The 25,478-nt window shown below is 37.3% G+C and overlaps 1 protein-coding gene across 5 annotated transcripts in view; it reads left to right on the top strand.

The window, feature by feature from the left end:
* Positions 1-7,777: 7,777 nt before the first annotated feature.
* The window catches only part of LOC106158352 (calcitonin gene-related peptide type 1 receptor), a 33,620-nt gene continuing 15,919 nt past the window's right edge, over positions 7,778-25,478 (top strand). Inside the window, exon 1 of one of the 5 annotated variants that reach the window (XM_013534283.3) lies at positions 7,778-7,969. The gene's annotated coding sequence lies outside the window, so the exon portion shown is untranslated. Of the gene's footprint in view, positions 7,970-14,111; positions 14,289-17,278; positions 17,503-17,566; positions 17,926-25,478 lie in introns of those variants that run through there. The other 4 variants (XM_087013640.1, XM_087013643.1, XM_087013639.1 and 1 more) reach the window with 4 other exon arrangements.

Raw genomic sequence — 25,478 nt, 5'->3', positions numbered from 1 at the left:
AAATACCGCTGGTAGATGAGATAAGTAACGTGCCAACAGCGGGGAGTTGTCCAGTGTCAACAGTGGCAGTGTTATTGTTAGGCTGTCATCGTTTTGAAAACGTCCAACATTACAGTGGTTACCAACAGGGAGAGATAGAGAGATGCCAACGAATGCGGAAAACCCCAAACTCTTTATATGTGCACGCAAATTTGAGATTAATATGGCATGAATTTTGAACGGGTGCAGTGGGGGTGAGGGGGATTGGCTGGGGGTACTACCGACCTTAAAGAGGGAGCACGAGCACCCTCCCCTATATCCATATTGTAAACACAGAGATAGTGTAATCAGTAGAGATGTCATTTCCCATTGATAACCGCCCCGTGGCCAGGCACCGCATATTAACAATCAGATTCCCCTTCAACCCCGGTCACACTGTTCATCAGTGACAGCTCAGATAGGTGTTGTCACTGATGACATAAACGAACGATAAACGGTTTTTAAAACGCCTCAGTATTGCTTGTGAGGCGTGGAATTATTTTGGATCCTTATGGTGAGATTATTATGTCCTCTTACATTCGGAAGTTGAACTGAAAACGATACATTCCTTGAGTAAGAATTTTAAAAAAATATACCTTAATAACACCGTTCAGAATTTGGTGGATTTAGTGTTTTTTCAAAGTCTTGTGACCCTTGAAATGACGGGGTCATTATTATGTTTAAAAGTCATGTGGCCGCTAACTGCTGTTATGTTATTTTCAAGAATGTGTGGCATTTTTGATATTTTGCATGGTGCATTGTTCAATAGCTTCACATTCCTCCCCAAAAACAACCACATTTTATTATCACTCCAGGGTAGCTCGTTTGTCTTTTCGTCTGGGGTCTTTGTGGGGTCTTTGTGGCATTAGACTTCTGAAAAAAATGAAGTTATTTTTCAGCAGTATGCTCAATTTTAAACCAATATCAAGTACTGTAGCTCTATACCTGAAAACGACCCCCCAGATAAACTTCTCTGGTGTATATAAACATTGCCATTACTGATGGACCTGTCATAATTTCATGTCTGTGATTTGTAAGCCCTGGTCTCCATAAAAAAGCATAACAGTTCGAACGAGGAAAGCATTTTCTACAAATCAGACATATTTATAAGGGAATGCATTTCTTTTTCGATACAGGGGATGGCATACACTGTGCATATACAGTATGTAGGGCCTATATGAGTGAGTGTGTGCATATGCGCATTTTTATGATAGTGGGCTTCTCTCTCTCTCTCTCTCTCTCTCTCTCTCTCTCTGTGTGTGTGTGTGTGTGTGTGTGTGTGTGCCCGTGCGTGTTACTTTTCTGTTGATAGGAAGACATGGACTTAAGGAACTACTGGTACATTTTGAAATGCACTTGTACCAGTACATAAGACTCCCCCCACTTAACGAACAGTTTTTGCACCTAAGTGATCAAAAAGCATGCAATAACATGCAGAAGTTTATGGTTTGATCGCTAACTTACACAAAAGTTACGCAACGGACGCATGCCTTACCGGAATTGGGTGCTGAGTAATTGGGGCTTGAATTTGACTTGCATACATTGGCAAATGTTATGGTAAATATAATGCACTTTTTGTCAGGAATTTGGAACAGGTTCCCTCTGTTGTATACGTAAATAATTCTACCTGTAGTGGCTTCAACGTTATATGGATAGGAATATTCTGTTTCGAAAAAAAAAACTTATGAAAAGTATTGGTGTGTTTTGGCGTCTAATCGGTTGGCATTCAAGTGGTAGCAGTCTGGACTGGGAAAAAGTGTTTGCTTGACAGCTGGCAGTAGATGCAAATTCTCCATCTGTCAAAGTGTGCGATATTGTCCACTTTTTTCTTGTCTTTCAGGGGTTGGACATGATGTTTTCTGTAAACAACAGTGTAATGGTGCATTTAATTTTTGACAACATGGTACTGTCCTTTTATTAGATTTCTTAATAGAAATCCAAGGGTAAACCAAGGGTATTTTGCTTTAACAAAACTTTTGGTCTTACATTCAATGCATAATTCTCCTTTTTGATTACTTTTGTCCAGAAATTTGTCCAAACGTCCAGACTGTAATTATGTTCCATTTCAAGATAAATCCAAAGAAATCCATTTGAATATTATGGTTATTTATTTATTATGGTTTATTTGTTATGGTTATTTGAATATTGTGGTTATTTATTAATAAATTTATTTATTTATTTTTGCCGACATAATGGTCCATTTACTTTGACTACAATTAATCTATTTGTGATCAAAGAAGATTGGCATTTAGATCTAAATATTAATTTGTGAAACAGGCCAGGTCCAAGGGCTTTGGTGGTCACGAGTCGAACCTTTTGTACCATTTGTCTTTGATCTGTCTGTCACGTGTCCTCCGGCTATCACGCGCTGATGACTCAAAATAGTCTATGGGCCAATGTAGACCCCCCTCCCCCCCCTTAGTGATTTTCGTTCACTATGTTTTTCTGATAGCTTAGGTCCTAAGCTTTGATTTTCCGCTTGTTTGCCATTAAACTGGTGGTGGGTGTGTGTGCTACAGCCGTTGCCATGGTAACGTCTGAGATAAAAAATTGAAATTTCTGAGACCAAAAAAATATTAAATTATTCAAATGTGTTAAGTGAATGGAATTCAAAATCCTTTCAGATGTATAGTTTAAGAGCTGCACTATACTTTATGATCCTCAAAATATTTTAAGATGGCTGTAAATTCAAGATGGCGGCCAATTTTAGCTAATTTTTGAGTAATTTCAATTATTTTTCATATTTGAGTCTTTATTCAATTATTAAGGAATAGGAATGTGGGATATGTTTTGATGCGCCGGAATAGCATACAGTCACTACTTGCTACCTACAGTATTTATTTTAGATGAAACCTTTTAATTTTGTTGTAAAATCCTGAAATCCAAAATGGTGGCCAAAATATAAGTCTGCTGTCCCAACTGGAAAGATGCCAGATTTATCATCAAAGTGTCATTCTTTATTACTTTTAATAAACTGAATTCAAACTTAGGACTTTTTAAAACAATTTGCATTAATTCTGATTACATTAAGACTTTCTAAATTCAAAATGGCCGCCAATATGCTTATACACACTGGCTAAAATTGATATAATATATTCTTCCAACAGAATATTAATTTTAATTATCTCCCACCAACTTAGTCCCATTAGTGATTTTTGTTTACTATTATTTTCTGGTAGGTTAGGCCCTTAGCTTTTATTTTTTGCTTGTTTGCCATTAACCTGGTGGTGGGTGTGAGTAACAGAGCTGTTGCCATGGTAATGTCTGGGGTTGAAAATTGATATTTTTGAGACCAAAACTAAAAATTAAATATTCCAAATGCATTTAAAATCATGGAATTCACAATTATACCAGATGTGTAAATTAAGAAGTGTGCTATACTTCACAATCATCAAAATGCCCCAAGATGGCAGCAAATTCAAGATGGCTGCCAATTATTGCTTATTTTTTAATAATTTTGGGATTTTTTTTATATTTGAGTTTTTATTTAATTATTAAGAAATTGCAATGTGGCGTGTGTTTTGATGTTTCATAATGGTAAAAAGCCTCTGCTGTCTGCCTAAAGTGCTTGTTGAAGATGTAACCTTTTAATTTTGACGTAAAATCCTGAAATCCAAGGTGGCTGCCACAAAACATGTCTTTTACATACGGCTGTCCTAACTGGAAAGATGCCACATTAATCATCCCAAATTACATTCTTTATTACTTTTAGGTGTACTGAATATGGACCTAGGACCCTTTTCTATGAATTGTGCTAATTCAGATTGCATTATGACTTTCGAAATTCAAAATGGCCGCCAATTTGCTTACACATGAAATGATATAATACATTATTCCAATACAAAATAAAATTTAATAAACTCAAGCTAGCTCAGCCCTATTAGCAATTTTTATTTACTATGATTTTCTGATAGCTTGGGCCCTAAGTTCAAATATTCTGCTTGTTTGCCATGTAATAGGTGAAAGGTGTGACAGATTCAGCTGTTGCCCTAGTAACACAGGGGTTTTAAAATTATAATTTCTGAGACCTTTAAATTGCCACGTATTTCGAATATATGAACTCGCTGTATTATAAACTTTTTTAAAAAAATTAGACTTGGACTTCAGTTATCAACAAAATTATTTGAAAAAATTATCGTAGTTAAATTGCCAAAATGGCAGCCAATCCAAGATGACGATAGATTTATGTTAATTTTCTTCTTATTACTGAAAGTAGCTTTTTGTAAACTTTGAAAGCAGCATTGGAATTGAAAAATGTTAGGTTTTTGGATATGCTGATATGAACAGAATTGCATAATTACTGTTTACAGTGATTGTTACTCCTATATCCTCTTTTTTAAGTGTAATAAAACCTAAAACCCATGGTGGCCATCACAAAACAGAGTTCATACATATTGCTGTGCTGACCGAATATATATTACATTTTCGTTTCAAAATGCCTCTTTTGCTCTTTCTGATAAACTGAATTAACCTAGTAGGATATTATCTAAATATAAATCATTTCTGTTCATTTTCAGCCAAATTATATTTACTTGGCTATTCCAAAATTCACCATGGCCACAAATGACCATGACAGTGCAGGTATGAATTTTGCTGCAATAATATTAAACGGTGCAACAAACAAATAATTCTAAAATTTGTGCAGTTAATTATAATCAAATATGCCCTTTCTACACTGCTTTCACGGAAACACTTGTCCATATTTAGTTAAATATTAAGGATTAAGGCTTTTTGGAAATGGATGAAATGTCTTGGCTGTTGTCTTTTTTCATGAAGAATGTTCACTGGAAAGCCAATTAAAATTTGCTGTTACCTCTGAAACTGAGTTTTTGTTACAATCTAAGATGGTGTTCATCTAATATGAATAAATGGAATAAAACATTTACATGTATATGCCATAACTCAGCTTCAAACTGCTAGAGAGGTAAAATTATATTCACGTTTTGAAAAATCAATATATCCACTAACTTCAACTGAATATATAATTAAATTTTTTATAACGTTTTACTTAAAATATAATTGTATAGAAATGCAAAATCGCCATCTATATTTGCAAACTAGTTGCCTTTCACTCAAGATCAGACTATTTTGTGTCATTCAACTTGCCCAATAGATGGTAAGAGATGATCAAATAATTTCAGCCATGTACAGCACGATAATTTAAATACTTGTAGACCATATTGAGTCATTACAAATGTTCACGATCTTGGCTTCATATTATTCAAATTCTATACATTAAAAGGTAACAACAAATACAAAAGAATAAAACAATAAATACAGATAGAAAGAAGGCAATTTCGGAGAACAATATACAATATTAGAAGTTTAATAGGACAGCAATATATACCAAAGTAAATCACCCAGGATTTGTTGGGGTCATTTCGGATTTCAAGTTTTTTTTGTTCTTAAAATGATAATTATAGGAATAACAAACACTATAAGCCGTAAGTAAAGACTAAATACCATATGGATATCAAAATACTTAACATTTCTCGATCCCATTAAATTTATTAAATTTTCAACGTTAGTTACAGTAGAAACAGGTTTAGAAATCAGCTTAAACCGGCCGCAATTTTGATATTGCTGCCATCTTGAAAAAAATTACATCATCTTGGATGTTCAAAGAATGTTTTGCCATCATACCACGAATACAGATGTCTTCTTAAGTTTACATTATTGTTGAAGTTAATATATTTGAAATGTATGAAATTTTCTTAGTCTCAGAAATGTCAATTTCGAACCCCTGTGTTAGTATGGCAATGGCTGGGTTAACTGAATAGAAAACAAGCAGAAAATGGGATCTTAGGATGTAAGCGAGATATAATAGTAAATAAAAGTCGCTAAAGGGGGATTCAGGTTAATAAAATCAATCTAAGTAACATTCTTTTGGAATATAATTTTCAATCAATTTTTTAGCAAGAGTGTATCATATTGACCATAAATATATAGTCCCCTATACTCATTGACAGCCATTTCTTTCAAATGCGACAGAATACATTAGTATTTCAACTCAAAAGTATTCTTTCCCATGTCAAATGTGAGTGATTAGCATGTACATGAAACTTTGTGTGATTTCTTAGGTCAAATGTGAGTGACTTGCATTTATTGGGGGGTATTATAGGTCTTTTATCTAGTCTAGGTTATTGTTGACCATTTGATCTTTCTTTTTTTTTAATCATTTTACATGACCACACATCTAGTAGTGATCAGCACTATTAAAACATAAGTATTCATCCAAACTTAGGATAAAATTAGGAATATTGCTGTCATATTTTAGTCTACTGGTTACAAAGATGTAAATTCACGGTCATTGGCGGCCATTTTGAATTTTGAAAGCCATACTGTAATCCAAATTAAGTCAAGTAATTGAAAAGGGTTCTGTTTTTATATTCAGTGCACCAAAAGTAATGAAGAACTTATTTTGGGATGATAAAACTGTCATATTTCCAGACAGGACAGCTACATGTAAAAGACTTGTTTTGTGGCAGCCATGTTGGATTTCAGGATTTTTCATCTCAATAAAAAGATTACACCTTGAACAAACACTACAGGCAGAAAGTAGAGATTCCATGCTACAGTGGTGCATCAAAATATCTCAGATATTGCAATTCTTTAATAATTAAATAAGAATTAAAAAATTAAAAATTATCAAAATTTCTGAAAAAACAGCAAAAATTGGCCGCCATCTTGGATTTGCCGCCATCTTGGAAAATTTTGTTCATCGTGAGGTATAGTGCACATCTTAGACTACATGTCTAGAACGATTTTGAATTCTATTTAGTTTATGTATTTGAAATATTTTAGATTTTGTTGGGCTCAGAAATGTCAATTTTTAACCCGTGTGTTACCATGGCAACGGCTGTAGCACACACACCCACCACCAGTTTAATGGCAAACAAGCAGAAAATAAAAGCTAAGGACCTAAGCTATCAGAAAAACATAGTGAACGAAAATCACTAAGGGGGGGGGAGGGTTTCGATATTTGGCCCACGGACTAAAAGGTAACGTTTCCAAGATACGTTGTCTTATCTAGTACAAGATAACCGAGGCGGCAGAGGGCTAAACCTCATATATCAAATAAGGTTTACACAGTATAACTTGGAGCGGTTTGGGGACGCACCGAGGTTTATGCTGGAAGGGAAGGACTACTGAGGCAGCATTTTACCTTTCTACGTAGATCAAACTGCTGTCATATATGAACTAATGCAATATGCATATAATTTGTATGTGCACCGCTGTAATATTTGGGTCGATCTTGGACCGAACTGAATCATTCCAAATATTATCTGTGTATAAACAGAAGCAAAAAGGTAAACATACATGCATAAGCCACCCCCCCCCCCACACACACACACACGAAAGTATTTTAACAAATATGCACATGCATATTCTATGACCCTGGCCTATTGGATGTCTGTAATGTCTTGTAAACTGATTTTCGTAGTCCCACTGAATTCCTATTCAGTCATATCATCCCAAGACGAGAAGCAGCTTAATCAGCATGAAGCGTCCATGCAGGTGGCATCAAAAACAACTATTATTCTAACAGGACAGGAATAGATAACTGTGTGATAAAATTTATCTTCAGTGGGGGTTTCCAGAGTTTAAGCTGTTTAAGCGAGAACTCACTTTCGTTACACCGTGTACAATCCCCTCTTAAAATCAACCCAAGTTCTCGGGTCACAGGTTCAAGCAGAAAATGTAATTTGAAATACACAAAACCCTATTAAATGACACTGCACTGTGACATGCAGACGCGTGTCAGTGTGTCGATTGTAGGTCGTGACGGCTTGACAAAGGGCAAAATATTTTGGGTTTACCCTGTACCTTAATACGGGATTTGAGCTTCCCTTGTCGGCTTCTCTTACAGCAGACGTAACGCCAAATAAACGAACGCAACCTTTTAACAAACGACGCAGTCAGCAGCGGGATTTACCATATTCACAAAGGGGTAAGTTGATTTTATTTAAAGAGACAAAAATGTACTCTCCAGAACGGATGAATATTGTTGTGCATGGGACGTGTTGGTTGATTTTTTCATCTAAAACTTGGCAGGTATTTCAAATCGGTCGTCGATGCTCTTCATCCGTTTTGGTTGGAGCACGAGAATAAAAAAGCTCCGAAACGTGCGAAATTTTCTGATTACCTGACAATGCAACAACATGTTTAATGTTTTCGGGGTTAATTAAAGTCCCCCATAATAAAAACTCGCGTACTACAGATTGCTTTTGAAGAAGTTAAATTTCGTTTGAACCATGAGATTTAATCATGTTTGAACGTGCCCGGGGTAATATAGTAGGACCTACGGTATACGACTTCGATCAATTAAGCATTTTGTGAACATGTGCTCATTGAACCATGCACAAAAATAAGTGTACTAAACAGGAAAACGGCAAATGAATAAACAAATAAATGAAATTTATTGAAAGAAATTCTGCTTTTTGCCACAGAGAATTAATGTATTGTCGGAATATATATTATAATTAGACCAAGAAATCAGCAGAATATCCAAGCATCCAATGTTCCAAAAGCGTTCAAACTCCCAGTCTCTGAGCTCAGAATTATGATAATCAGGAACCTGTTCTTTAAGTGGTGTAAGTGATAAAGCTTTTCGTGCAGTGGAAATGTTTGTGCAAGTGTAACTCATCACGATAACATTTCAGTTAGAACGGACATTTAACAAGAACATCAGCGATTCTTTCCCTCTGGACAAAGTGCTCGCCTCTGGAACATCAGTGACTACCGCTTTTTTGCATCTGCTTTTGAACCTCGCAAGACGAATGAAAATTGTTTAGACAAAGTTAGTTGGATTTGGAGAAAATCAAAATATTTTGACTAATATCCAAGTCGGTGATATGTACGGGGGCTTACCGGCCATTGACCTCTATCTCCATCTCGACAGAATATGGACCAAGCGATCTCGGTAATATACTAGCAAAACGCTCTCGTTTGTAATAGAGAAGTGGGAAGTGAGAAAATTGCCATGAAAATTAAGAACATTACACAAAATGGTTTCTTGCAATATATTATCCAATAGATAACGGTGTGTGGTGTATCAAAGACAAAACGAAATCGATACATACTTTTTATTTCTGCCAAGGTGGTAATGTTCTTGTCTTTGTTAACAGTTTAACTCGAAAAGTGATGGACGGGCTTTGATGAAATTTCCAGGATAGATTAAACAGGGGCTAATTTAGAATCGATTAGATGTTGGTGGTGATCCATTCATTAATTAACTGAAAATGAGAATTGAGCCGTCTTCTGCGGAGGTCAGAGCTCTCTGCGTGCTTTTTTAGTTTTTTAGTAGAATATGTCTCGTATCAGGGGCTGATCCAGAGCTATTTTCTGACAGTCTTCCAAATTATTTTTGATGATCCATCCTACAATTTAGACCGTCTTCCAACAGAAATAAATAGAGACCCGTCAATGTAACCTTGAAAATCTGACCGTCTTCAGGAAGACACCTGTGTATAGTAAAGAGACAGAACGGGTGAAGGGTAAGTGTCTCTAAATCACACCCAGGTTGTTGTATAGATAGCACCTAAATCTAAATTTTCACACACTCTTTGCATTTATAAATGAGACGAAGATGAAATCAAAATGACTTTCAGAGACATAACCATATGATAACAAGTTGTATAAATAAATATTGCCTGTCGCACGGCTATTATCATTTATAATCACCGTGTCACCAGAGATAGTCACATCATGTCGTTCAAGATGTCCAGTGAATAAATGGGACGCATGTGAATTACCTCTTTAACAGAGTTCCAGTTGTTAAATATTAACTGTACCACTATCAGTATTTGTGGTTCGTATCCTGTAACTAATAGCACGAAGTTCCAATGAGTGAGAGGGACTGTATGGATGTTGATTACAATTAGAAAGCGGCCAGTGCAAAAACAAAAAACATTGAAATATTCTGAAAGCTTTGCTATAACGGCAATGCATACCACAGAGTAGCACATACACTGTAGAATGCATTCGCTATGCAAAAGAATGTTTCTTAGGTTATATGTTTGAGAAAAAAGAATTAAAAAAATAATAATAAAAAGAGAGAGGGGGGATACCCAAACAAAACCAAGAGTTCTTCGTTTAAGCTTAGGGATTTATACATTGGAAATCATACGGCATACGGATTTAAATGTATTTCAACGTGGACGGAAAGAACACTTAAGCACAGGCCTGTTTCAAAAAAAGGGTGAGTATACAGAATGAGCTTTTTCCCCTCTGTTCACTTTATCCAATTTATCCGCAGTGAAACTCTTTAATTTTTTCAAAAATGAGTCCAGTATCTCGAACGTGACGCGGACAAAAGTACTTTTACTAAACCTGAAAAGAGTGGCGCACCGCGGCCGTGAGATGAATTTATTTAACCTTTCCGTTGCTGTGATATTACGCACACTTTGGGAGTGTCTCCGGTCATAACTTTAATGCTGAATTTATAACTCCTAGTAACCGATTAACTGACAGCTGACATCTCGAGTATTGATAAATAACTGCGTGATATTCAGAATGAGTATCTCATGTATCTTCATAGGTAGAAATTCGAGTGTGTGTATATGCTCACCGATAATCTTATCTTATTGCTAAATATAAATTTATCTACCTAACGAATATCGCTTTAGGTAATCATATATACATATCTTATGTGATGACCTTGTACTTATATTTAACTATATCTAAGTCTTGATTGGTTGATTATGTAACTTTAAACGAGAATGCTGTTTGCAGATAGAAAACAATTAACTATGAAAGGAATCGGCTTCTGGAGTATGAGGCGGAGCATGGTGTCATTTAATTATAATCGATAATATGAGAACTGAATCAAATACTTAATGGCGATTACATGTTATGTGAGATGCCACCAACAGAGTGATAGCGCCTCACGCGGATTTCTGTAATCTTTGTGTAAAGACACGCGAGCTCAGTACTTGATACTTTTAACAGAGCGTCAGGCTGTCGTTCTCTCACACACACCCAACCCATGAAAAAGACTATTCTCATTAACTCCAAGGCCGAGCAAAAAGGACGTTTTTTAAAGTCCAAAATTTACAAAATGAGCTTTTAATTTGTGTATTTGGATAAAGATATCGTTAGTTGGGCATGTTTTCTAAAGAATATGTTTTCTGAAGAATATGTTCCGTTCAGGCCATTCTGACGGTCTGTCGGAAAACCTTTAACTTTGAATTCTTGATGTTATGTTATTTTACGTTGTTTGTTCAAAGTCAAGTGATACTTTTGTTATTCTGGTAAAAGTGCCAGGCGTCGATTATCTCGATTTCGTATTATTATAAAAAATATATAAATAAAATAAACATGCAGTTTCTAAATGCCATATCATTTTAAAAGTAAAGGCAGTATCAGTATCAAGACTAAGAGCACTTTTATGCACGGATATGCAGTTAACAAAGTCAACCAGATAATGAAAGAATGCCTTTTAGGTTTTCTTGGAGCTCAAATGACGCCATTGCCTCCAGTTAAGATAAGGCTTCATTCACATGGAAAGTCTATTTTCTAAATTCTTTTTTCTATTCGCGGTATGTTTTGTGATCACGGTCTGTGCCCTGAATATCCCGCAGCGTGATTACTGGCAGCGCAAGCCAGTTACTTATACAAAGCTGTAATTAATTCTCGGCTGTGCTCGGAGGAGATTCTGATACCTTGACGCATGCTCAGTAGTATCTCTAAGCTGTGGAGTTCATCGGTTTAGGTGCGACGACTCAAACATACATATGCGAAATATGCACAAAATCGACAATCACATTTTTCAAAGCAATCGCGGTCGCCATTAACTTGCTAAATTCCTACTGCGCATGCTTAAAGGTAAATAAGCTGATACTTCACCAACTTTAAGAGTCACTGAAAAAAAACCCAACTTTTTGCGCCAAAAATGTTTCCATCGGACCAGAAACATACAGCATAAGACAGAAAGCGATGGGATTGTGCGTGGCTTCTTTATTTTTGAATAACTCATTTCATTTGGTACCATAACTTAAGTCTATTGGTCATTATAGTGTATTTTAAAAGCAGTCGTGTTTGGCAGCATTCAGAACATTGAACTATAACTAGTCCGCTAATGGACAAATTGAATAGATTCCCCGTGGGAATGTATTCAGGTGGGTCGGCCATATTTGACTCTCGGACTAGTTAGTCCCCTGTTCTGAATGCGGCATTTGACTACCAGGATGTTTTGGCTTAATAGGTACCCGCATGAAAAACCTGTTGTTGAGCTGGCATTGCCGTTGACAGGGAAAACAAGTAGCACATTCTCCTAGCACTGTCTTGATAGAATAAATGGAGTCACTAAGATAAAAGGAAAAATAAATGAATGAAATTATTGTGATAATACATGTAATAACAGTAAGAAATAATAAAAGAATAATTGAAGAAATGGACAGTTACATAAATGAATGAATACATATATAGATAAACGAAAAAAGATGTAATAGGAAAAAGGCTTATATGTAGACCTAATTATAACCAAGTTTACCACGTCATAGTTGGTTTAGTCTGCTAAGACACCGTGACGTACAGGAACATGTACACACAGGGCGTTCTAACTAAACCATGTCGATAAAGATGGTCTTCATTATGCATTGCCTCTTCTGTGTAGATGACTCCATCATATGCCCATTGCACAGTTTTATTATTGATATAGGAATATTTAAACCATCTATGAATTTAAAGGAAATCCTTGCGCATTCACTAAGAGCCTTATAAACCTGTATAGAGTGACACCTTTCGGTTCAAAATCCTTTCTTAAGTACGTACATCGTTAGAGTGTAATGCGCCGTCAATGTTTATAAATGTTTAGAAACGGAAATGGTTCTGCCAAAATGTTATAGCATGCCACATGACCTTTCTCTTAATCATGCAGTGACCTTAATTTGTCCCCCCCCCCCAAAAAAAAACAGAAAAAACTGTTTATGCCAGAGCATGTTCAACGTGGTTTTAGCAAGAATGGTTCAGGTAAAAACGCACGGACAATTCTAGCGCTTTAGATGTGCAGCTTGGCAAGAAGTACAGGCTACTCTTCGCTATGTATATAAGTTTGTTTATAATTTCATAATTAAGGGGCCTAACTGTTTATTGTCTTGATCAATGACCTAACGTACAGGACAGACCGATTGACGTTGGGGTAGCCAAGTAGCGTCGTGCAAGTTACAAGCGTCCACTTTGGGCAGTTTTTGTTAAAATCGCTCTGGTCAGGACCTCAGTTCTTTCACGAGTTGATCACAATGAATGGTGCTATGTATTATTAAACCGTGTGATTACGCTTCCTGGGACATAATTACCTGAAAGCGAGTTGTTTTTTAAACACAGCAAGTTTATACCATTTTAACTACCATGTATAAGTTGTATATTAGATGAAACAGAAATAAAGAAAATAACATAATGGCTCAAAATGGTGATCTAACAAAATTCTAAAGATAATATTCATGGAGCGTGTTTAATTGATTAAGCGTTTGGTTTGTTTGTGATCTTTTTAGTTTCACAAACTAATCTCTTATAATGTATTTCAAATGACCATAGATGTTGGATATTTGACAGACAGTTTTTAAACCTCACAGATTTATTACGTGTCTATGAGGACGGTGATGATGCGTTATCTTCTCGAAAAAATTCTCTGCTCATTAATCATATTATATATACTGGAATGAAGCAGGCTTGTCAGCATATATACCACAATATCTAGACATTTTATGTGGCTTTTGTGTTTGTCCTCACGGTCCTCATTTTTCTATGTTTATTGTGATACATAATAGGGAGGAGACGAAGAAGGTGGCGAGAGAGAGGGGGGCAAAAAGACATATTCCCCCCTCTCTCACTCTTTCTCTCTCTCCGCCAAGTGCAGAGGATGAGGGGGGGGGGGTGCGTGTGACGTACATGTTCTTGATATTATGATGCCTTCACAGGGGCATTCAGCAGTACTTGTGAGGGTATTAGCAAAGTATTTTCTGATATACATGTACGTACATGTACATGTAAGCATCGGTGACGGAATAGATTGGAACACACTATTTTGTTTTGTTTTGGAATGGTATCTCAAGGTTGTTTGGCGCCAACTTCCGGGCTTATTCTGATCTCTCTCGACCTGTTCAAGTGTTCCGGATTACGAGAAAGTTAATGCTATGATGTTTTACCATGGCTCGATCTCTGATCTGTTATACATGGTTTATGAATGATGCAGTTGCCATGTTGTAATGGGCCAATTTATCTTCGGATAGTCGCTGATCGTTTTTTAACCAGACGCATGTTTTCTAAAGGTAATGTACTGGTGGGCTTCTTCCATGTATCATCAACGCTTTACTTGGTTTAAATGATCTCGTTGTGTTTATGCCGAATGTTTATGCTGTGGTTTAACTTTTTAAAGAATAATTTGTGAATGTTCTTTTTTTTTTTTTTCATTGAACACTGAATTCTCCCAAAAAATATCCTGATGGAACTTTTGAAAATCCCGTCTGGATAAGTGTGTGCCTGGTTTTAAAATCTTTCATTTTCTGTGGCCTTCATTTGAGAGGCAATGAATGCAACTTACGCCGAAGGAATCCCATTCGTGCGTTTCGTTAGGATTCACGTACCTGCACTCTCTCTTCAAGGTCACCAACGAAAAAAATACTTTACTTTGGTAGAAATGACGTTCACCTAAAGATTTAGGTATTTGCCAACATAATATCCAGAAGAGCGGGGAAGGGGTGTTGGATGGAGGTCTAGGAAGCATTTGACGGTCTACAGCTACATGAAAAATCTCAGATTTAAACTAAAAATAGAAACATGGCCTTCCAAATTTAAAAATCGCCCGAAAGAGAATAATACACCTGCACCATTACCACACAGTAGTGGAGAAGGCAAATTAAATGCATGGGTATTATACTTTGCGTAAACACTTATTACCCATCATACAGACACTAAGCCCTCTCCCTGGGTAAACGAACAAGCGTACCCCGAAACCAAGGCAAACACTTGAAATAATAGACCAGTAGGGATAAATTCCCAAAGCGTGATTTGACTTCAGGATTCCGGATTCCCTATGACTTAATAATACTCATCATAAGAATTCTGTTGATTTTGAGTGATGACTTAGAGTTGCTGTTTTCGTTTTCAAACCGATTACGGTGTATTTGTTTTTTGATTTGTGAGGGAATTTTTACTCGTTTTTTACGTGTTAGTATTTCATCCACTTTATCGATTGCAGGTGAACCCTTTTAGTAACGCATCCTAAATCGAAAAGGTTAATTAAACAAGCAATTTTTTCTATTGTGATTTCTATTGATTGTATATTTCAATAATTTATTGGGATAGCAATCTGACATACATAGTCTGCTTCCAAGTTTTAGCTTAAAGCGAAGATCGCGGTTGTCATATCAAAGGGGGGGTTGGACGTTGTCGGGGGATATACATTTACGTATATTTCTTGAAAATATCTTATACCTTTTTCATTACTTGACCATGACCCATTTTCCTTATTATTATTATTATTATTATTATTATTATTATTATTATTATTATTATTACAAGTAATCTCGTTAGTGGTTGCGCTCCATTGAAGGATTAAGGTAATGCACTATCTTTAGATGCAAAATCAACAGCTTATCTAGTCTTGAAATGATATTTGACTACCTTTTATGTGTACCACGGTTGCCTGTTTACATTTACATTTGTGACAAGAACAAACAATTCATTTTCGTGCATTTATGAATATAAACTATCGTAAAGAGGCGGCTTTCTTTACTTTGTCCAGTGGATCTAGTCTGATGGCGGGGCTGTAGCCCACAATTGAAAGGGGGGGCTGCTACTACTACTACCACTACTACTTCTTAATTACTGAAAATAATAATAAAAAAAATGCATGGTGACGATCACAATAATGTACAGTCCTTGTTTGATAATTCGAACCTGGACTACTTGCCTTTATACAATGTGTTGAAAGAGAACACTATAATCTTAACGCATAAGTAATAGCAGTTTGAAACGTCATTCCGTGGAAATTTTTATATAATGCACGCTGATGACTATGAATAAGATTAAATCAACTTTATATTTCTGTGTGCTTTAATTTATCATTACGTACTTGAATGAAAAGTGGCATTCATTCTGTCATTCCTGATCTACCAGACAAAAATAGTTATTTATCAATAACACAGACATAATACAACTGGAACTACTACATGTATATTATAATACCGTGTGTGGTGTTTCAGCCGTTGGCCTTAAATGAACAGTTCTGCTTCACTGGCTGATAGTTGCTATAATAGTTTCCTTGATCTTATAACTTTGCCGTTACATCGGTTTTCCTCAGGTGCAACGCAAATAGCAGAGGTCAGTCATACTGTGTTTTTTCATCTGTGATGCTTTATTTAAAACGGCAAATTGGGTTGCTATTCTTTTTGAAACAGTGTGTAGTAAATTTGGACGTTGTGCATGCCAAAAATCCTTTAGGTGCACGTTTTTTTTCAATGCCCAGGTTGCTCGTGAACTTATTTTCTGCCAAATTAACTTTACTACATGTAGCTGTATCACTTTAGTTTTAACACGGGAAAAAGTAGGAAAAACGGCTCTTGAATGCCATTTCATTCATTCATTAAAATGTACAAGTTGCCAGACTTATGCAGATTGTAAATACACGTTTGGATAAAGAGATAAAAGTAAAATGATATTGCAAAATGGTGGGTGTCGTGTCTGGAAACTATTTCACATACAATTCAATTGTTCACTCTAGGGTTCATGCTAACCTAAAACAAGAAGCGTCTTTTGTTTCACTAAAGCGTTTCTGTTTAATCAATGTTAAAAGTGTCCCATTGTTATTTCCCTATATTTCTGAGAGCTAAATAATCAAACGCGTGGCCCATAGCAAATAGTAGTAATTGCTATCTAATTCGTTTTTAACATTTTTCTGATAGCGTGACAGTGTGGTTCCCATGCAGCGACAGGGTCTTAATTCAGTCTTTTCGTTCCTATTTCTATTAATGTAATTAACCACTTAGAGACCGCAATAGCTTTTGCGTCAGCGGCTTTAATTTTCAATACGTCGTAGGACAGAGCTATCAACCATGGAGCCGAAGGCAAATACTTTCTAATGCCTATTACTTCCACTTCTCCATTATTTCAGTAATTAAACTCTTAGCAGTTAACAATATATTATGTGCCTGCCAATGCTTCTTTTTATTTTTCTTTGGCTAAAAAATTAAAAGCTAGTTTGCGTCCAAATAATACTAATAGCGTCTCACATTTCCGTTCCTGTTTTAGCGTAATTGATAAAAGAGTAATTAAACATCCAGCAGCCAGGGGGTGGATTATTTATCTCTGGCTCCCCCTCTTGACGGACATATTATTTTATCATTAGTGTGTTAACTTAGTGATAACGGTGTGGATTTCGTGAAAACTACAGGCCGTTGGGATAAGCTGTAAGACTCGGGTTGTGCATTTGAAGATCGGGACGTACGTGGCCATTGACGGACTGGCTGGAAGCGACTAGTTGAGGTTTGGTTTTCAAAATTCTGTTTATATATTTTTTTAATTGCATGTGGAGGGTGTCTTGTTAAGTATCGAAGTGTAGATGTGCATGGGGGAGAAAGAAAGTTCTTAGTACTTTATATACTTAATTGAAGAGTGGCCACTGGAGGGTTAAAATTAGTGAATATTGGCAATATTTGGGAACATTCCATAATTGCAAGAGAACCCCTGGATACGCTGGAATCCATCGTGCATTCGTCACGCTATATCGTGTCTCTATGAGTGGGGTTTATGTCGCTCGTGGTTGGTGATAGCCCTGTCGTGCGAACGCAGCACAGGGGGATAGGGCGATGAACGTTGACCCGTTATTGTGTGTGTTTCTCTCTGGCAAGTGTGTAATCTTTTAGCGTAAGTTGTGACACGCACCTTAGGAGGGATATTATGATCAAGGTCAGTGATTTTTTAATGTTTAGTTTTTTATATTAGCACTGGGTTGGAGCACATCTTTATAGAGACCAACGAGGAGAGACAGAGAGAGAGAGATACTAAAGCATCGACATCTGTTCATGCGACAGTTTGTTTTATTGGCTCCTCCTTATTCGATTCCTTTTTACCCGGCTATTGCCTATCACCTATCTTCCCCCGTCCTGTTTGGCACAAAGGTTTGTATTATCTTTTAACCGTTAATGTTCACGTTAATGGAGGTGTTTGCGCGTGAGGTCATAATACAGTCTTTGAAGGAAGGACAAATTAGCGTTTGTGCGATAGTGGTGTTTAGTTATTTGACAAACAACGAGATTTATACACTGCGCGGGAATGTCACCTCTGTTACTCACTCATACCGGGCCCCTCTCTCTCCCCCCCCCCCTCTCTCTCTCTCTCTCTGAAACCGCTCCCTGTTTGTGTGTGTGTGTGTGTGTGTGTGTCTGTGTTTAAGTGTGTGTGTGAGCTCGTATATGTGTGTGTGTGTGTGTAAGTGTGTGTGTGAGCTCGTATATGTGTGTGTGTGTGTGTGTAAGTGTGTGTGTGAGCTCGAATATGTATGTGTGCGTGTAAGTGTGTGTGTGAGCTCGTATATGTGTGTGTGTGTGTGTGTGTGAGTGTGTGTGTGTATCCGTTTGTAAACATTTATCAACGGTGGAAGCACCTTTAATGACAGCTCAATCTGACCAATTTAGAATAATCACCACTACCATAACTCATTTTACTACATGTTGCCGTTTTTCCTTTTTATGCCCAGTATACTATTTTACAATTCCGAGCCAATCTCAAACATAAAAAAAGGATTTTCCTAGTTGGAAGATTTAATGGGGTACCCACTGATCATGAAACATGATGAGGCACTGGGCCTGAGGTTTACTGCCAGTTAGGTACTAGAGCACGGTACACAAGTCATAAATACATGTACTGTGTTTTTTGTATGTTTACAGCATAGAGGGGTGTAATTCCCGCAATGAATCACCCGTTAGAGTAGCCTTCTCAGACGTCTTTCTCATTCATGAAAGAAATCTATATATATATCAGTGTGATATGATAACCGTGTGGATGATCACAACGTCTCCGAGGCGCTGTACCTGAGGTCACATCCGTCACATGACGCGTTACCAGTGCACCCTTCACAGCCGTGAAATATTTTATCTTTCACTTCACGTGCCTCTGGATCCCGTTATTGACATGGGTATAAAACGGATCAGACAAACACGCGTACGCGCACACACAAACACATCATCAAACAGTTGCATATTGAACATGATGCTACAACTTCTGTTATTATCTGTCTCTCTGCTGACGCGATTGTGGCCGTTTTCCAATATGTGTGAACGTAACTTAAAAGCAGGGTTAAAAAATCCTCCTAAATTATTGTTCTTAATTGTCATAAATAAAGTCCCTTTTCACCCATAACGTGCACGTACTGGATAAGATAGGATTTATGTTTGTTAGCAAGGAATTATAACTCCTGTCGCTTGCACAAATAAAAGTGGAGTGAATATTTAAGTGTTTTTTTTTATTATCATCTTCCCTGTCTTTTATGGTCTGGCTGATGATAAGTTTATTTTTACGTTTTTTTACGGCTGTATTATTATTTGTCAAGGAGAGAATGTCTTTGACAAGACGCTTGGGGTGAAATCCAATGTTGTACCAGTTAAGCTATGCCTCACTCACTCCTGGCTCATGCTTTAGGGACCATTCCCACGGATATTTGGATCGATCTATCTCCCTGGGTTGTCTCACTAAATTGCTATCAACTTAACCGGCTTAAATGTCTGTCACGCCTAGTAAAGCTGTTAGGGGGTAATTATCTTTACCCTAGCTGATTCGGTAGGCGTGACAGACATTTAAGCCGGTTAAGTTGATAGCAGTTTAGACCCATCCAGACGGCTCGACCTAGTCTTAGAGTTGGGGGGGGGGGGGGGGGGGGGGCTTTCTCCTCAGATGCCTGTGATTACATTTTTATGTCTGGTTTCGAATGATTTGTGTGTACACCGTTTTGCAATTTCCTCCGCTCATGTAGGTAAAAGTGGAGAGGAATCAATCTTACATTAAATAACTCCTTGTAGCTCTTCGCGGTTCGTCGTGGCACATACTTTGCAGGTTGGGTTCATCTCTTCTCTCAACCTATGATTCTAAAATCCGTAGAACCTGACAGTGCTATAAATCAATCTTTTTGGTATTTTTCTTCTCTGAGTTTGTCTGGTTCTGGAGAGCGTTTCTGGGGTGGGGCCTTTCACCTGTTCTAAATACTGCACAATATCCGTGACAGAAAAAATCGTTTAGGTACTTTATTACGACTGTCTACTTAAAGAAGACCTGTGTTTTTACCTAAGATCGGAATCTGGTCCATGTCTTCATAAATGCATGAGCGTTTCATTAACAAAGTTACAGCTGAATTACATTAAGGCGGAGGAAAGGATATTAATCAAGAATCTTTTCCCTTATTTTTCACATCTAAATAGCTGTGTTCCATATGTTACAGAGGCTTTTTATCTGTTAAAGATTCCCCGATCTCCCTCTGAAGAAAAATGTACGACACGGGATGATACCGTGTTTGTTTATACAGAAACCCGCCCCGTGTTTGCTGATATACCAGATGATACTGCAAGCATTGATGGTTCCGTATCCAACATCTTTTACTCTATCACTACACGCCTTACAGATAGCAAGCTATATTAACGCGAATTCAGTAGTGAACATCCCCAGGTAGATTATTTCATACTGCAGATATTACCCTTTGGGGGTGAATCCAAGGAGGAGCACAGAGGGTCACGCCCCGTAAGTCTTTTCATGGGTACACACTTGTCCACGCACACACACACACACACACACACACACGGACACAAGTTGAGGACGATCACTATAATGCCTGTGCCTAACATATCACCGTAAAAATTGTATTTATCAAGCACTTCAGATTTGCAGTTTTATCCTTGCCCACCCTTCCCCGCCTCAGCAAAACTATGAATGGGTATGCAGTTAGTAATAGATGTCGAGAATGTATAATTTTTTACTAGATTTAGTAGCTTATATCTACTGCATCGGTCTTAATGCCGTTTCCCAAAGTGGCATAGATTTTGACCCAGTAAAGCCACGCAAAACCTAACCTGTTTGAATCTAATGGAAGACGTACTCCCTGTGACACAGACCAACAGATTCATGACACCGGTGTGAACGGAATGCAGGTCCGCCTGGAACCGATGTCCAACGGAATACCCCCCTTAGTATAGAAGTCCTTATGGGACTTATTTTCCTGACATACATGTTAATATGCGTAGGACTACCATTCCGTTCGCATCGGTCTAAAAAAAACCCCTCAGTTAACGAGGTACCTTTTAAGTTATTCTGGTTCATCGCAAGTTAATGGAGTCATCGCCGACGGATGTTATCAGCTGGAAAATCAGGTTTAGGTTCAATCAATTGTTTTGCTCAATTACCTTTCGATCTAATCTATGCCTGAATTGATAGCTTGATATATTGACATTCTGAAACAGTTTTCTGATTAAAGAAAAAACACAACGCTGTAGTGATAAATATAGAATTAAACCACAACTTAATAAGATGAGGCTTACGAAGGTAGTCATATTTGGTCGCGACACATCTTTTTCCTTGCTTATGATAACCCACTTAACGGCAGTCGTTCACTCTCTGCAGCAAGCTGAGTTATGTCGCTAGAGGGTGGTATATAGCAACAAGTTACTCTCGTTAAGTAATTTACTCAAATTAAAATTTAAAATATTGAAATTAGCACACCTCATAATCAGGAACTCGGGTAAATGCACTAGATGAGACGGTGCCACAAACGACACGAATCGGATACGGAGTGGCTCAGCTTATAGACCATTGTGTTCGCCGGCTGTAATGTTTTCGATGTGAGAGCATCTTATTGCTTTGCATATACGTGAATACTCGTCAGACATGTTATTTGATTTCATCGGTTGATAAGTCAATTCCTGCCTATAATGGCCGCAATTTAAGATAACTGGGAAAATGTCGCAGTTTGGGAAGTTCTATCGTATAACATCCTATATGATTTCAGACATTTACAATCAGATTATTGATACCGCGGCTCCAAACGGAAAAAGCCCAATCAAATTACTACTGTATTCTGATTCAGCCAAAGATCATAATTGAGACCATAAAGTTGATTTCTGCGGCATATTGTATTGGTTTGGCTGTGTTGTAGGACTAGCTGCCAGAAGCTACTCTCTACTAGAAAAGAAACGACTAATGAGTCGTCATTTCCTTGCAAACAAAATCTTGTAGAAATGTTTGCAGAGTATATTCTACTCAAGGACTGGAGAAGGCATGTTAGTATGCATTCAGCAGGAGTCCCCGTGGGGTTAGTGCGTATTAGCTAGGTCGCCAAAATTTGTTCTGAACAGACCCTAAGCTGTACAGGGTACGTAAAGTTGGCCACCAGTCCCGTGTTAACAGAATCCAGAGATTGAAATATCGTATCCGGTAAAATGCAGCAGCGTGAACTCATTCATCCCGTCCATAACCAATCCGGTTCCAGCGTATGGCATCATGGACCAATTCAACCAGTTTTAAATCAGTTTGATTAATCTCAATATATCTCGTATGAACGTGACCACTGAGGCAAAGGTGTGTGTGCGATACAGGTGTAGTGCGGAAACACACGCCAAAAGGTATTATTTATGCCTTGTTGTCTCCTTGTAAATGCTTGTGAACAACTCAGTGGAGTTGTAACGCCTGAGCTGCGTGGATGGTCAAATACTTTGAAACGGTCACTCTGGAACTTGCTATAGTGGTGTTTCTGGCATTTACCCTGTTGCATTTTCTTGTACCGAGATTCAAATTATGCACATAGCCTGTATAGCAGAGATGTTCGTATTCATTCAGTTATACAGCCTGGAATTTGACAGAATACATTACCATGTAGCGCCGTCATCCTATACAAGACGGATGGCTGCCATAGTCGTATAAATAATCAAACAAATATCAAAGCTAAAATTTGCACACGTTCAATGTAGAATGATATAACGGAATATATTGTATAGCTTGCTTTTGATAAAGCGACTCTCAATGAAAATAATTCAAGGTTCACCAAGTTCACCGATGTTTTCAAATTCTATATATATATCTGTATACTTGTGTTTGGTCTGTGCATTTAAAAAAAGTGTGAGGCTTCAATTTTTGGGCGATTTTGTCTGTGCTATCTAACAGAGCATATTGAAGTACCTAGTACAGTATATCAACCTACATGTATATTCCTTTTTACAACATTTATTATTCTTTAACTGTGGTAAGGGAAGTCATTGGTAAGGTTAGATGTAGAACCTAGCTGTGCAATATTAATGGAATGTTCTCAAAATTCTAATATTCAAGGAATCTAAACTCTTTTATCGGCAAGAAGAAATTGGAAACGGATCCATTTAAGATACCACAGCTAGTGTTCTTTTTTTTTTTAGAACATCTTTCCCTTAGTATAAAAAAGGATTATAATAGTAGCAGGCTTACACTGTATCATCCAATTATCACACGAAAAATTATAATCATGTGGCACTGTGCAGTATAAATTCTACTATCTGAAATATTTCACATTAAAGACCCCAATCTCTCTCTCTCTCTCTCGCTCTCTCTCTCTCTCTCTCGCAAGCATTAGGCCTATTATCTTGACAAATCGGCCAAGCACGCCGACGACCTTTCCGCGCAGGCAAATTATGAGCTTATCCGTAATGCTTGGCAGGTCCTGACATTTCTCATTGTTTATGTTTTTCCATGTTGTTCGCGTTTGCAACTTAAAATTAGAAAAAAAAAAAATGATCAAAATGCGACCCGCGGTGTCCAGTTCTCTGAGTCATTAAGACTTGATATCTCATTGGGGTCTCTTTCTGTAATCTGGTCTTGTCCTTAGAGAGGTTTCACTGGGAGAAACTATTAAACAACCCAGCGAAACCGAAATGTTTGTTCTGGAAGTAGATCAAAAGTTGTAGGTCCCCGATTACAGTGTATGTAACGAGGATGCTACAGTAAGTTGCACGGCTATAACAGTTATTTTTCAAATGGTTCGGTCATAGGTTATTCTGATCAGTTGCCCTTGCAAACATGCTTCTACTTCCAAACTGGTAGTGAAAACAGTTATATTTAGACCATGCTTAGGTAAAAATAATGTGAGGCGCTCTTTATAATCTATCTGAATAAATTAGTAAGGTACGCCACGTATTCTACGTACTATTCACTTCTAAGATTTGTACAGCGTTCAGAACCTTCTGTGCGTAACCTTTAATTGAAACATCTTAAAATTTCATGGTGTTATGTCATAGCTTAAACGCTGAAGCAGCCCCAAGAACGTAATACTAGCTAGTTATCTAAACACACACTATATATGTGATTTTTTAAGTAATACAAAGTTGTATCCGCAGATACTTATCTCATTTTCAGATAGTAATATCATTCAAGTATTAATTTGTGTTTTTTGCATTTTCTAATGGAATTTGTCATGGTATCCATTTGAAATTGGACAGTTATACAAGTACAGCAAAGAAGTTTCTTTGCCTTGCATTTGAATAGAAGTATCTATAAGTTTTGAAAGCTAGGTCCTGTTATCAAGTTGTTTGGTCATTATGAACAGGCAAGGTGCCTTTGTTGATAATAAATCATTTTAAGTAAAAGTTCAACAAATTCATCGAAAGTTGCCTTTGTCCTTTGAGGTGTTTATTGCTCTCATATATTACTGTATATCTAATTCTGGAATAATTATGGGCAATAACGCCACGTTTCTCGGGATATACTTTCACGGCGCGTGGTAACATCTGAGAACCGCGCGTGCTTTCTCCCGCCAACATAGTACAAATCACTTTCTCTCACCCAATAAAGATTAATACATAAGTAGAAATACCGTTTCAGAGCCGCTCGATATCTTGTGTTTACAGTGTGTAGATGAAAGAATGTAAAAATAATGGCAATTTTTATGTGCACGTCGTCGTAAATGTTCGTTTTGGGATAAGGCAAGTGTCTGACTACGAACAGAACACAGTTCACTTTCTCTGGCCAGACCAAGATAATCTACGTACAAAATTTATTATTTTAGTACATAATACTTTACATTTAAAACTTCTTTCAGGAATGCGGGGTAATCTTAACAGAGGTCAATAGCATGTGGTGAATCTATGCGTACTATTGCCTCCCAATGCCATTGTCTCAATCAAAGTTCTTAAAATTACCGATATCATTTTCAAACTTCATATCATCACCGTCAGAATCACGTTCACTCTGATTCGCAGATTATTGCCGTCTCAAGTCAAGGAATACGAAGAATGGGCGCTCAGATTGATAAATGAATTATTTCACAATATTTTCCTTGAAGGCCGTTATGGAATTTCACGTAAATCTTATCTCAGCTAGCTGTTAAGCATTGCTAGGTAGAATCCACTGCGAACGCTTGGAGACAGATTAGACGCACTTGTAATGAGGCTGTTGAAAATCCACTACTTAACAAACTATGGCACTATCAGAACGTTATCAAGGATCCCGTTCACACTGTC

Source organism: Lingula anatina, chromosome 5 (assembly GCF_051362555.1).
Source record: "Lingula anatina isolate TDL-2025a chromosome 5, LinAna3.0, whole genome shotgun sequence".
NCBI classification, from domain to species: domain Eukaryota; kingdom Metazoa; phylum Brachiopoda; class Lingulata; order Lingulida; family Lingulidae; genus Lingula; species Lingula anatina.
Note: the sequence above shows the minus strand (reverse complement) of the source record. Positions and strands in the feature narration are given on the sequence as shown.